The sequence below is a fragment of the Lipotes vexillifer genome, unplaced genomic scaffold (genome assembly GCF_000442215.2).
Source record: "Lipotes vexillifer unplaced genomic scaffold, Lipotes_vexillifer_v1.1 scaffold111, whole genome shotgun sequence".
NCBI lineage: Eukaryota > Metazoa > Chordata > Mammalia > Artiodactyla > Lipotidae > Lipotes > Lipotes vexillifer.
In genome coordinates, this window is record NW_006778270.1 from 1,314,014 (window position 1) to 1,326,882 (window position 12,869).

The following is a 12,869-nucleotide window of genomic DNA, read 5'->3' on the forward strand; positions in this document are numbered from 1 at the left end:
GCTATGTAGAACCATCGGAGCCTGAAGCAAAAACTCAGTAATACTGATCCTGTATTTGTTTTAAAATTTGATCTTTTGTTCATCATGGATCTTTTTGCTTTAATTTTTTATTTTTTTTAAGTAGTACATTAAAATGTCATTTATCTTGACCATTGAGCTTTTTGACAACATTTTACTTTGTGCCCAAGGCAAGTGCACTGTGGGCCTTGCTTGCGTTACTTTAGCCCCAGCCCTGGCTGTCACAGAAATCAATTTTCTTCTAGTCATCCTATCTTTTCCTTTTAGTCTGTGTGTGGACCCTTGTAAAGGACATATCTTCTCTACAAATGGCCTCTTACCTGGTATTGATCATTGCAGAGGAAAGGAAGTGAGACTCAATTTCATCCAGAAGCAAAAATTTCTTTGGATTGAACATGAAACGAAAGGCCAGCAGGGAAACACATTTGAGATCTACGTGACCTAAAGGTTAGGCCTTCAAATCTTCCCAGCTAATCCATGAAATCTTGTCTTGTCAGTCTTGATAGGACGTGAATTAGGGCCAGCCAGGAGGTGGGGTTATTTATGAACCTGACACTCTGGGTGCAAGTTGGTGCTGATGGAAGGGTCAGGCAGAAGAATTCAAATGGCATAGCTTTTCCTTTCCCATTTCTATCCAAGTGAGTAAGAATCTTCCCTGGGGTTCTGCATTTTTATGGGGGTCTTCTGCTGTGCTCCATGATAAAGTAGGGGCCGCACAGCATTTATCCCTTACAGTTCTTTTGATTTAAGGCTAAAATAGTGCAGCTTTTGGTCAAACAAGAGGCTGACTACACAGGCTTCCAGACTCTCTTGCTTATAGAACCACCTATCACAGTGCTGAACCCACTTCCCCTCAGTGCTCAGGACACTGCTGGAAAATTATGTAAAGCTTTCTAAGCTTTGAGGGTCTTGGGGGTAGTCTCAGCTCCTTTAAGTATGCCCTAGAAAGAGCTACTCTCTAGTAAATGTTGAAGCTATTCTATCTCTTCCAACTCCACACAAATCCTCTAGATAACACTACCCTAATGGCCAAGACAGGCAGCGTACATGCTTGGGATCACACAAGTCACTGAGAAAACCTGATGCACGTTAACCTGATGCAAGTTTTTATTTATTTATTTATCTTTTCAAGTTGATTCTGGTTTGAAGGAGAGTGTCAGTATTGCCTTTGTTCCAATTTGTTTTTCCAATGTTCTCAAATATGCCTGAAGAAAATACCAAAATGTCAGAATTAGGAGCATTGAGGCTCTTACTTATGTGAAAAAGTTTCGAGATCTGTCCTGGTACTGAAATCTTCAAAACGATTCTCAAATTTCAGCATGTATCAGAGCCACCAGGAGGGTCTATTAAAATTGTCGGGTTCCTCTTTTGGAGTTTCTGATTCAGGAGGTCTGGGGTAGGATCCCAGAATTTGCATTTATAATATGTTCCCAGGTAATGTTTCTGCTGCTCCTTTGGAGATCATGCTTTCGAGGAACACGAGCGTAGACTCTAGGTGTTCATTGGGTCACAGCTTCAAGTCAGTGCTTTTCCTGATCAGTTGAACTGCTTTACAAATTTGGTAGAGAGAAAATGTCTTTCCCTTTTTATCCGTCAGGGTAGGTTATATTCTTACTCACATAAATTCCTTTTCGGGGTCTTATCTTGTATTACCTCTGTATCCTATCTTGTATTACCTCTGTCCTTTTCTATGTCCTTGTAGTTTTTGGGTAGGAAAAGAGTAAGGGGAAAGGACACCCGCTTCTTAAACAATTTGGCACATATCCGGTGTGGCGCGTATCACTGGAAGGATGGAGGAGAATGGAGTACAGCAGGGAGCCTACGCGGGAAAAGAAATATGTGTTAGTGAATTTATAGTCCTCTCTGCTACAGTCCTTCTGCATCAAGAATATTGGGGAGTTCCCTCTTGTTTTATGTAAATTCTTCCATCAATCGTCTCATTTTTCTACTTTACGTCAACTGTATCAAACACTGATAGTTATATCTTGTGTTCCTTCCCTAGTTATCTGGTAACTTGACATAATCCGTCGCTCCTTCCTAAAGAGAAAGTGTTCCCTCTCTGTGTAATTGGGATTTGAGGAAACATATCACCAGGTAGGGGAAGATGCTGGTTCTTCTTTAGAGACTTGTGATTCCCTTCTATAAGAACTTCTGAGCAATTTGACAAGCCCCTTTCTATTTTAGATGCTCCTTATTTCCTATACTCTTTTGTCAATGGGAAGAGAACGGGGCTGGGTAGGGAGTGGAAGGGAAAAAGAGTAACTTTTTATGTGCCTTTTTACCCACCTGACTGCTTCTACGTTTCAATTACGTATGGTCTGTGTGAGAACATGAGAATGAACATCTGCCCAGACATCAATTTTTGTTGCAATCAGGATTCTGACAAATTGTATGATGTATAACTATGTATGTAGGCAGAGATACTTAAAATAGTCTGGAAATCATCACTTGCATGCAGGCATACTGTTGCATGTGATGAAATAACATCATTGTGTGTCGAGGAAGGTTAAAAGGAAGATGCTGAAATCAGTTTCTCTCCCACCTTCCTGTAGTTTACAGGGAGAGAACGAATTGCTATAAAATCTATTCTGGCTACTGGCAACTCTGACCATATACTTACTCATACACTTCTCCTTGTCCTTTCCAGGGTGTCTATTTTCTATCTAGAAAGTCATTGAAAGCAGCTCCTCTATAGAGCTTTCATATCCCCTAGAAATCATTAAGATGAGGAACTGCTGTACTAAAATCATTTCGAAAAACAACAAACTATTAAATGTATGTAATTCCTTATACTTTTCGCAGTAACCTTGCATATACCTTTTCTCCTTTCTCCTTCCTTCCTAAAATCATTTCGAAAAACAACAGACTATTAAATGTATGTAATTCCTTACACTTTTCACAATAATGTTGCATACATTTTCTCTTTTGGTGTTATTTATAATCTTGCAAAAATATATATGTATAGGGTGGGTACTATCTGTTCAGTTTGCAGATGGAAAAAGTGACATACATTTGTTAGTGTATATATGTCCATGCCTCACTAACAAACGTAAGGTAGATAGCTAGTGGGAAGCAGCCGCATAGCACAGGGATATCAGCTTGGTGCTTTGCGACCGCCTGGAGGGGCGGGATAGGGAGGGTGGGAGGGAGGGAGACGCAAGAGGGAAGAGATATGAGAACATATGTATATGTATAACTGATTCACTTTGTTATAAAGCAGAAACTAACGCACCATTGTAAAGCAATTATACCCCAATAAAGATGTTAAAAATAAAAAGTGACACAAAGTATCAGAGTCACTTGCCTAAGGTTACCAAAGGAAGATGGAACTAGGTCTAGAATTGAGTTATGTATGCTTAATGGAATATTGGGCTCAGACGCATGTGAATATTACCCCAACCCTAATGTTAGGGACCGCTTTCCACTTCCTTCCCACAACCAGTCTAATGGTTTCTGACGTTTACGAAGTTATTACTTACATAACTGTAATAAAACTTAGGCCAAACAAATTCTTTTGATGATATAAATTTTTAATATGTTCAGCCATTAGCTCCAGGGAATTCTAACACGTACACATTTTAGACATCAAATTATTTATCTACAGCAAAAGTGGCAATGTCAAAATATCATAGGCATAGCTTAAGCAAGCAAATTATCAAATACTTTCTCCATCAGCCTCTCTGTATTCTGAAGAGAGAAAAATACAGCTCCAAACACTCGTGTATGTTTCTGTCTTCTCCTTATCCAACTTATTTTCCAGAAAACAAGGATCCAAGTAAGCCCAACTTAGATCTATCATAGAAGCTGATAATGGCAACAATGACCTAGCACTTCAGTAACATTTTCCTTTTTCAAAAATACCTTATCCCTATTATTGACAGGACCCATTCTACCATTTCAACTTTCAAGTTCCAACTATTGTTCCTATGCACAGTGCTCTACATCATCAAATGTCTCGTTATCTCTAAGTGTGATGTCATCATGCAAAATGAGTGACATTCTACAGAAAAGTCTTATTTACATATCTTATGACCTATCAGATGAGGCACATATAAAATGACATAAAAGAAAAAAAAAAAAGCAAAACAAATAACTTCTTTATTCCTTTCCTTTTTTTCCCCCAGGATGTGCTCCCTTTCTTACAAAACTCTTCCTGAAATTGTTTTTGTATCATAACTAATGGTAGAGGATCAGATCGGAGGCATCAGGGAACATGTCTTGGCATTTCCTGTGAATTCCCCTCTCTCCAGCTGGGCTTTAAATGCCCTCGTGGTGCTAACAATTTGGTCTTCATCCAGAGCACTGAGCCCTGCCGGCATTATGATTACATTTTTTGCATAGTCGACATTGCTACACTAAACTCCAGATGCTTTCTCACAAGTCACTAAATTAACATCACATTCATTTTGGGCTCATTAATATTACACTAAGACCACAATAGGATTGTCACCCAGAAAGGTGATCCTGTGCTTATCTTCTACTCTCCTTATCTCTTCCCTTTTCACTTTTATAAAATTCGGTCTGCCAAAAGGAGGGTAGAATCCTAAAGAAGATCCATGCCTAAGACGTCATCAAAAAAACTATGTCCCTATCAAGAGAAAAAAATCACCATCCTATGTCTGTCCGTAGGTTAAGATGTTTTATGAAGTGCAAGTGACAACCTTTAATGTAAGTACTAATGAAATTACTGTTGGAGGGCTTTATTTATTTATTTTAACATCTTTATTGGAGTATAATTGCTTTACAATGGTGTGTTAGTTTCTGCCTTATAACAAAGTGAATCAGTTATACATATACATATGTTCCCATATCTCCTCCCTCTTGTGTCTCCTTCCCTCCCATCTTCCCTATCCCACCCCTCTAGGTGGTCACAAAGCATCAAGCTGATCTCCCTGTGCTATGCGGTTGCTTCCCACTAGCTATCTATTTTACATTTGATAGTGTATGTATGTCCATGTCACTCTCTCACTTCGTCCCAGCTTACCCTTCCCCCTCCCCATATCCTCAAGTCCATTCTTTTTTTTTAGATTCCATATATATGTGTTAGCATACGGTATTTATTTTCCTCTTTCTGACTTACTTCTTTCTGTATGACAAACTCTAGGTCCATCCACCTCACTACAAACAACTCAATTTCATTTCTTTTTCTGGCTGTACTCAGCCATATCCATTGTATATATGTGCCACATCTTCTTTATCCATTCATCTGTCAATGAACACTTAGGTTGCTTCCATGTCCTGGCTACTGTAAATAGAGCTGTAATGAACATTGTGGTACATGACTCTTTTTGAATTATGGTTTTCTCAAGGTATATGTCCAGTAGTGGGACTGCTGAGTCGTATGGTAGTTCTAATTTTAGTTTTTTAAGGAACCTCCATACTGTTCTCCATAGTGGCTGTATCAATTTACATTCCCACCAGCAGTGCAAGAGGGCTCTTAGAGGGCTTTTTAGAAAACGAATATATTTTATAACATGAAATATATTAAAACGTCAGTGTTTTAACCAATGTTTATAAAAATATATCACAGCCGTTTATTAAGTTTGTAAAGCACATTATGGACTAACAAGATAAAAGATGTTTTGCAAATAAAGTTGCTATTATTTAGAATGTGCATCTGCTGCCCTAGTATACCGAGTGTAGAGACGTGGCAGATTTGACCTCTTTTAAACAGAATATATTTGCCAAATGCTTTATTTTGGAAGATAAATAAATTGGTCTCCACCATAGTTGGCACTCATTTAAGCAACCTTCTTTGTACTTCTGCACAAGTACTTTTGTGCAAAGTCCTGTACATCTTGAAATATTTAGTAACTATCTGAGAAATTGGTTCACAAATCCAGAACTACAATTGCCTGTCCCACTGCAATTGCCCATGTACTTGACTGTAGACCCTCAGCTTCATGGAGGGATGCACTGTTTTCCATTGTGTGCCCAATGCCTGGCTCAGGTCATGGCACATAGTAGGTAATCAATAACTATTTGTTGAGTAGATAAATTAAGTAATGAATGAACAAAGCATAACCTGAGTCCATTGACCTATCCTGTAATCACAAATTTGAATGGGTAGAGATAGTGTGTCTATTTCAAAGAATGGCTTTTCTAGTTCTGTTGGCCTGAAAAAAATCAGACTTTTAAAATAACAATTATTAACCGGAGAGGTGCAGTTTCAGATGTTTTAAGCTTATTAGCAAACGGCATCTCTTCTGAGACAAGAGCCCTGAATTCAGGCCGTGATCCTGGATTTTCTATTTCAGGGAGAAGAAATTACTGAGTGAATGAACCTTCATGTTGCATAACTCAGGGGTGAACATCCATGTGGTTAATTGGTCTTCATATGTCAACAGCTTTCTACTAAAAATTCTCAATATTCCTTTATGTAAAACTGTCACTGAAGGAGGAAAATACTGGATGAAAGATGTATCATTTTGTCTTTTAAAGCACCTGTTTAATTTCACACAACACCAGGCTATTGTCCTTTGCCCTGTCTTCTCAGCTTCTTCAAACTTCTGGGAACCACAGTCCATGGTACCCCAATGCTGAGAGGGGTGACCATGGTTTAGGCACAGAAGCTGTTTTATTTTGCTGAGCACATTCAATTCAGGAAGGGGTTGGAAATTGGCTTTCAAAGAGCCAGAGCCACAAGCTGCCATATGTGAGGTGCTAAAACTAAACTCAGACTTGATGTAGCTGCAGTGTTTTCCACTGTTCAGAATGAAGTTCATCTGAAAACATATTCACATTGTAGAAAATCTGAAAATTAGAGAAAATTATAAAGAGAGGGGATAATGCCACGACATAATCTCACCCTGAGATGTAGCCACTGTTTATATAATAGATACACATATATTCATATACCTTTGCAAATAAATATATTTTATAGATAATCCCAAGGCCATGTGTATCATTCTGTATCCTACTTTTTTCACCTGGATTATAGCAAAGGCTGGGATGAGGTTAAAACAAATTTATCTGGTGATAGAAATGTTGCCATTGACAATTTAGAGTGAGATATTAATAAAATACCACAGAGTAGTTTAGAAATTATTTACTAAACCTCGCTTCTCTTTTTCACTCCATAGATCAGGAAAACAAGCTGTTTGCTAATATCACATGGGCCTCTCCTCGCTTGCACAGTGCTCCTTTATGCACAATAGGACAGGAGCGCAGGGCAGGACAGCACAGGTTCTGGACTCACTGTCTCTGTTCAAATCCTGACTCTGAAACGTCCTAGCTTTGCAATTTTGAGTGACATATTCACATTCCATACATTACCATTTCCTCTTCAGGAAAACAGATATAATGATATTGACTATCTCAGGTGACTGTTATGGAAATTAAATGAGTAAATACACAAAAAGCACTCAGAACAGAGCCCGGGAGTTAATATGTTGTCAGTAAATGTTAGCTATTATTATTATCAATGCACATACTATTTTATGTCTAGGAGAAAATACATTTACAAGTCCATGGTCATGGTGAATTCCATTTAGACACTCTCTCAAAGACTGAACACAAGTTCTACAAGGTGAGTTTTCAACCAATCAGTTGAGCAGGAAAAAAAAGTGTAATCAAATATATTAATAGACTAAGCCTTATGGGGTTATGAAAGAAATATACAGTATAGCTTACAAATTTCACTGTATAAACAAAACATAAAAATGAAGCAATCTTGATATATGTTTACAGTATCTAACCATGCCTAAAATTGTGCATTATTAATTTTCATTCTTAGAGACCATCCATTCTAATTCCCCCATTTTACAGAAGCAGAAACTGAAACCTGGAGAAGTTACAGATTTGATTAAGGAGCCAGAGCTCATCAATACAAAGGGACCAGAACCAGAGACTCTGATTCCCAGCCTGACACTATTTCCAGTGCACGACAGCTACATGTTATAGAACAAGGTTCAGAGAAAAGAGAGAAAGGTAGGTATTGAATGATTCAGGAATGGTTCCATGGAAAAGGTTGCGTTTCAATTAGGCTTTAAGGAAAAGATTTGGAAATGAAGCTAGAAAGAAGAAGAACTATCTAAGTACAGAGAAACGAAAGAAAGGCCTCCATAGAGGAACAGGCAGAGTGTGTTCAGACGGTGGGTCCAAAAGGCAGTGAGGAGTCTGGTCAGTCTTAAAATGCTTCACCTTACACGGAGAGGTCTTTTTGCTCATACACCAAGCTTTTCCACTGAGATCCTTGGCATGTGGCCTAGAGCTTTTGTCCTGAAGTAAAAGGAAAGGCAGTGGTGTCCACTCGGCTCAGAGCTAATAGTGGACAGTTCAGGGTTGAGTAACACTCTTCTTTCTCCATCTGCAGCTACAGGGACCCAGAAGTTCTGGGAAACAATGGATAGAGGAAGCGTGTTTGAGTATCAGCTCTGTCACTTACTACCAGTATAGTGTGAGTAAATCTCTCAATCCCTCATTTGTTCACCTATCTGATAGTCATAAGAATACTATCTTGCTGCTGGATTGTCATGCAAGCAAATAAGAAAATACATGTGCTCACACTTTGGAAACTGTAAAGGGCTAAAATTTTGGTTCATCTAATTTCCCCAGCTTTCCCTTTACCATCAGTGGCTGGTCACTCAGCTAACTCTTAGCAATTCACCTTGCCCTCCCAGGATCTCCAATGCAGCTGGCACCCAACCATGGAACAGCTGCACCAAACAATCGAGAATGTTTCTTAGAAATCACAGCACAGTTCATGAGCTGCACATGCATCGCAGTGACTGATTAAAAAATACAAGATGAAATATTGCAGCTATCAATAATTCCTGCACATGGCTAACTTCTAACGAAATGGTAAAGTTTCTGAGGGAGAGAGAAGAAATGAAGGAAAGGATATTTATCAATTTCAGAGGAAAACTTGATATAATCCTGAAAATTTTTCTTGGTAAAATATTTTCTTTTATTACCCTCCATCATACAGGGTTTAATTTTCCCTTTTCAGCAGATATATATTTCAGTTTTTAATTTAAAATACATCATTACCCCTCATTGCTTTCCTCACATCATTTCATTTCCTATTTGCTCACTTTTCCTTGGAATTTTTTGCTGCTAGTGATGAGGAATTTCTTCTGATATTTTATTCTCCAAAACTTTTGTATGAAAAGGAGAATATAATCACAAGTAATCTGATTTTGCTAGGCTTCATTTCCATATCTGCCCCCAAAGCAATATGTAACTTCTGTTTCTACCTAACACTTAGAAGTTCAATATTACCTCCGTCAATATGGCCCTCTGAAATATTTTAGTGAAAATATTATGAAAGATAATCTGTTGTGTAATTAGTGAGTGTCTTACCATGTGGGTATGGAGAGCTCTATGAGGCTGTGAGAAGCTGAAAGCTCTCTAGCTGGTTGAAGGTTTTGGTGACATAAGGATCACTCAATGCAAGGTCCCAAGCATCTTTCTCCTCATCCTCTTGTCTTTTCCTTTCTGTCACCTATTCCATCTTCCCATGTTACTTGTCTTCCTAGTCCTTCCACACAATCAGGGCTTGGTGAGTTCCTGTGCTACCTGGGCCTTGGGTAAGGAAAAAAAAAAAAGCAGCAAAGAGACAAGAACATTTTTGTCTTTAGCTCTCTCCCACCAGATTCAAATGTAGGGCCACCTCCACTATGAATCTAAGGAATGACCTTCATCACAGTCCTCAAAATAACAACTCTTGAATAGGTTTTGTAAGTCTGGCTGAGTTCTGGACATCCAGATATGTAGGGGTACCCGGGAAATAGCAAACTCTGGAGTTAAGAGGACAGTCCTGTAGACTGTCAAGTTTGCCCCAAATTTCTGACACCAGCTACAAGTTTGGGAGTTTCCCCAAACCACCCTGTCTAGGAAAACACTCACCATTTCCTCTACTCTCACACATTCAATGTTTCTGATACCAGATATGTAGATTTTTTTTTCCCCACACTAACCAAGTCTCTGATACCAGCGGGGTGTCCTACAGTTCAGTTCAATCCTAACCCCATAGGTTAAGAGTTTAGTCTTATAAGACTGCTCCCCATTTTAGATGTCAATCACAAGTAGTAAGTCCCCAGGTTACCCACAACTTCCATCTGACTTGGCTGCAAATCAGAGGTTCCCATTGCCTCCTTGTTGAGTTCAATAATTTGCTATAGCAGCTCTCAGAACCCAGGAAAACTGTTCACTTACTCTTGCCAATTTATTACAAAGAATATTTTGAAGGATACAAGTGAAATGTCAGATAAACAGATACATTGAGAAAGGGCTAGAAAGGTCTGGGAAGGTCCTGAGTACAGGAGCTTCTTTCTCTGTGGAGTTTGGGTAAGCTACCCTCCTGGCACAGAGAAGTATTCATCAACCCAGAAACTCTCTGAAGTCTGTAGTTCAGGGATTTTTATGGGGGAGTCATCATGTAGCCATGATTGATTATTAACTCATGTTCTGGCCCCATTCCCCTCTCTAGAGGATGGAAAGTAGGGCTGAAAGTACCAAGTTTCTAAGCATAGTTTGGCCTTTCTAGTGAAAAGCCCTCATCCAGGAGCCCACCAAGAGTTGGCTCATTAGAACAAAAGATGGTCCTGGGGCTTCCCTGGTGGCGCAGTGGTTGAGAATCTGCCTGCCAATGCAGACAACACAGGTTCGAGCCCTGGTCTGGGAAAATCCCACATGCCATGGAGCAACTGGGCCCGTGAGCCACAATTACTGAGCCTGCGCGTCTGGAGCCTGTGCTCCGCAACAACAGAGGCCGCGATAGTGAGAGGCCTGCGCACCGCGATGAAGAGTGACCCCCACTTGCCACAACTAGAGAAAGCCCATGCACAGAAATGAAGACCCAACACAGCCATAAATAAATAAATAAATACATTGTGTATTATTGTCCTGTCACCCAGGAAATTCCAAGGGATTTAGGAACTCTGTGTCATAAACTGGGATCAAAGACCAAGTATTAGCAAGAACTAGGGGCAGATAAACATATATAAATATAATTATTTTACATACTCTTAATTTCAGTAACTCACTAGGAAGACTCAGGGAATTCACTAAAAACTATTGGACTCATGCATCCATGTTTATTATAGGTAAAGGATCAGTCAAAGGAAGAGACTCACAGGATGGGGCCTAGGAAGCTTCTAAACCCAATTTTCCATCATCCTGAAGATGCATTACCCATGAAGCCCCCTCAAGTTTGGTGTGCAGAATTTTTATTGAGGCTTCCTTACATAGCCGTGATTGATTGATTGCCCATGTGGTTGAACTCAGTCTCTAGTTTAACTGATACCTCAAGACCAAAAGCCTCCATCCTCTAATGATACTGTTGGTCTTTCTGGCATAGCCAGTCCCACCTTAAGACTATTAGAGGTGGCCAGCCACACCCTGAGCCATTTTGTGAGATAAACTATCAGGTGTGTGTTTGGGGGACACCATAAATAACAAACACTCTTGTTAGGAGCCAAGACCAAAGGCCAGACCTCTGTTTAGATATGGCCAAATTCCTCACAACTCCAGGGGTAAGATACAAAGCAGAAAAGCCACGGCAGCCACCCAAGTCCACCTGTTTCACTGAGTAACTCTCAGCCCCTTGCCTCACTCCTTGCAATCCTTAAAGGGTCAAGTGTATTCTAAATAGAGTATTGATACAGAACTGTTTCTTTTACCCTGTATGTACTTTAAAACAGTATTAAAATCCTTATGCAGTCCCATAACTGATGTGTTCTGGCATATCAGATACTATTTCAGCTAATATTTAATGGTGCTTTTCATATCATAAGCCTTAACATTCTGAATGGAATTCACGTTTCTTTAAAAGATTTCTACATTTGAGATAGTGTTCGCACCCACAAAGTGAGTCACTGGAGGCTCTGTTTGTTGACTGGGAGTTGGCTGTTCTAGATATATCACATGTGTTTTCCAAACAAAACATTTTAGTGTATATCTTTCCTTTCTATATCATTTCATGTTACTTGAACATAGAAGAAACTGCTACAAGCTTTGTAACTGTAACTTTTTATTTGGTTCTGTCTTTCCAGTGCTTTCAGCATCATAAGAGTGGTCTAAAAGAGATTTAAAACATTTCTATCCATTAAGGGCAACAGGAGGGAATTCCTTTGTGAATAGACATGCAAGTCCAAATGTTTTGTCTGTAACACAGTACTTGTCTCGAAAATGGTTAAAATGAGGTTGCCATATGCATCCAGGCACAACCATCTGCATCTTCAGGATATGTCAATTGCTTGCATATTCACAGGTGGTGATTGACTGAAATGTGCCTGTCGGAGCAATTTGGTGTGTTCAGCCGCGTGCTTGCTGATGTGGGTGTATTTCACAGAAGCAGGTTGGGCAATAAATTTTGAAACTTTATCCTCATCTTTGGATAGAGTAATAAAAGTTTGTAGGCTTAAGAAAGCAATATTTCCTGGAACTGCAATATATGGGAATGATGAAACTGAACTAAAACGTACAGTAATCTCTAAGGCCTACCCAAGCTAGAGAGGTGCAAAGTGAGAGCTATAAAGCCAAATTTAACACCCGCCACACTAAAAGTCATTTTTGGCCTCTGACCAATTTCACACAGAATTGGGAAATATGACTAATATCAAGGCTAGATTCCCTGGAGGGGCTTAAGAAGGAGCATGTCAGGAAGAAAAATGATGGTCTATTGTTAGGGGAACCAGTGAGAGGTCAGTGCTGGTGTAAGAATGGCCCAAAGTCTCCCCAGCAGCAGCTCGTCTTCCCTTTTCTTAAATTCCATCTGCTGTGCAAAACAAGATTTGCGGCCATCCTTGGGGATTTGGGACCTCTGTAGGTTAAAATGTCTCCATGGCAGAGACTAAGGATCTTCCTTTCCATGGGGTATAGTTTAGGGTATGACAGTCAACTCTTTC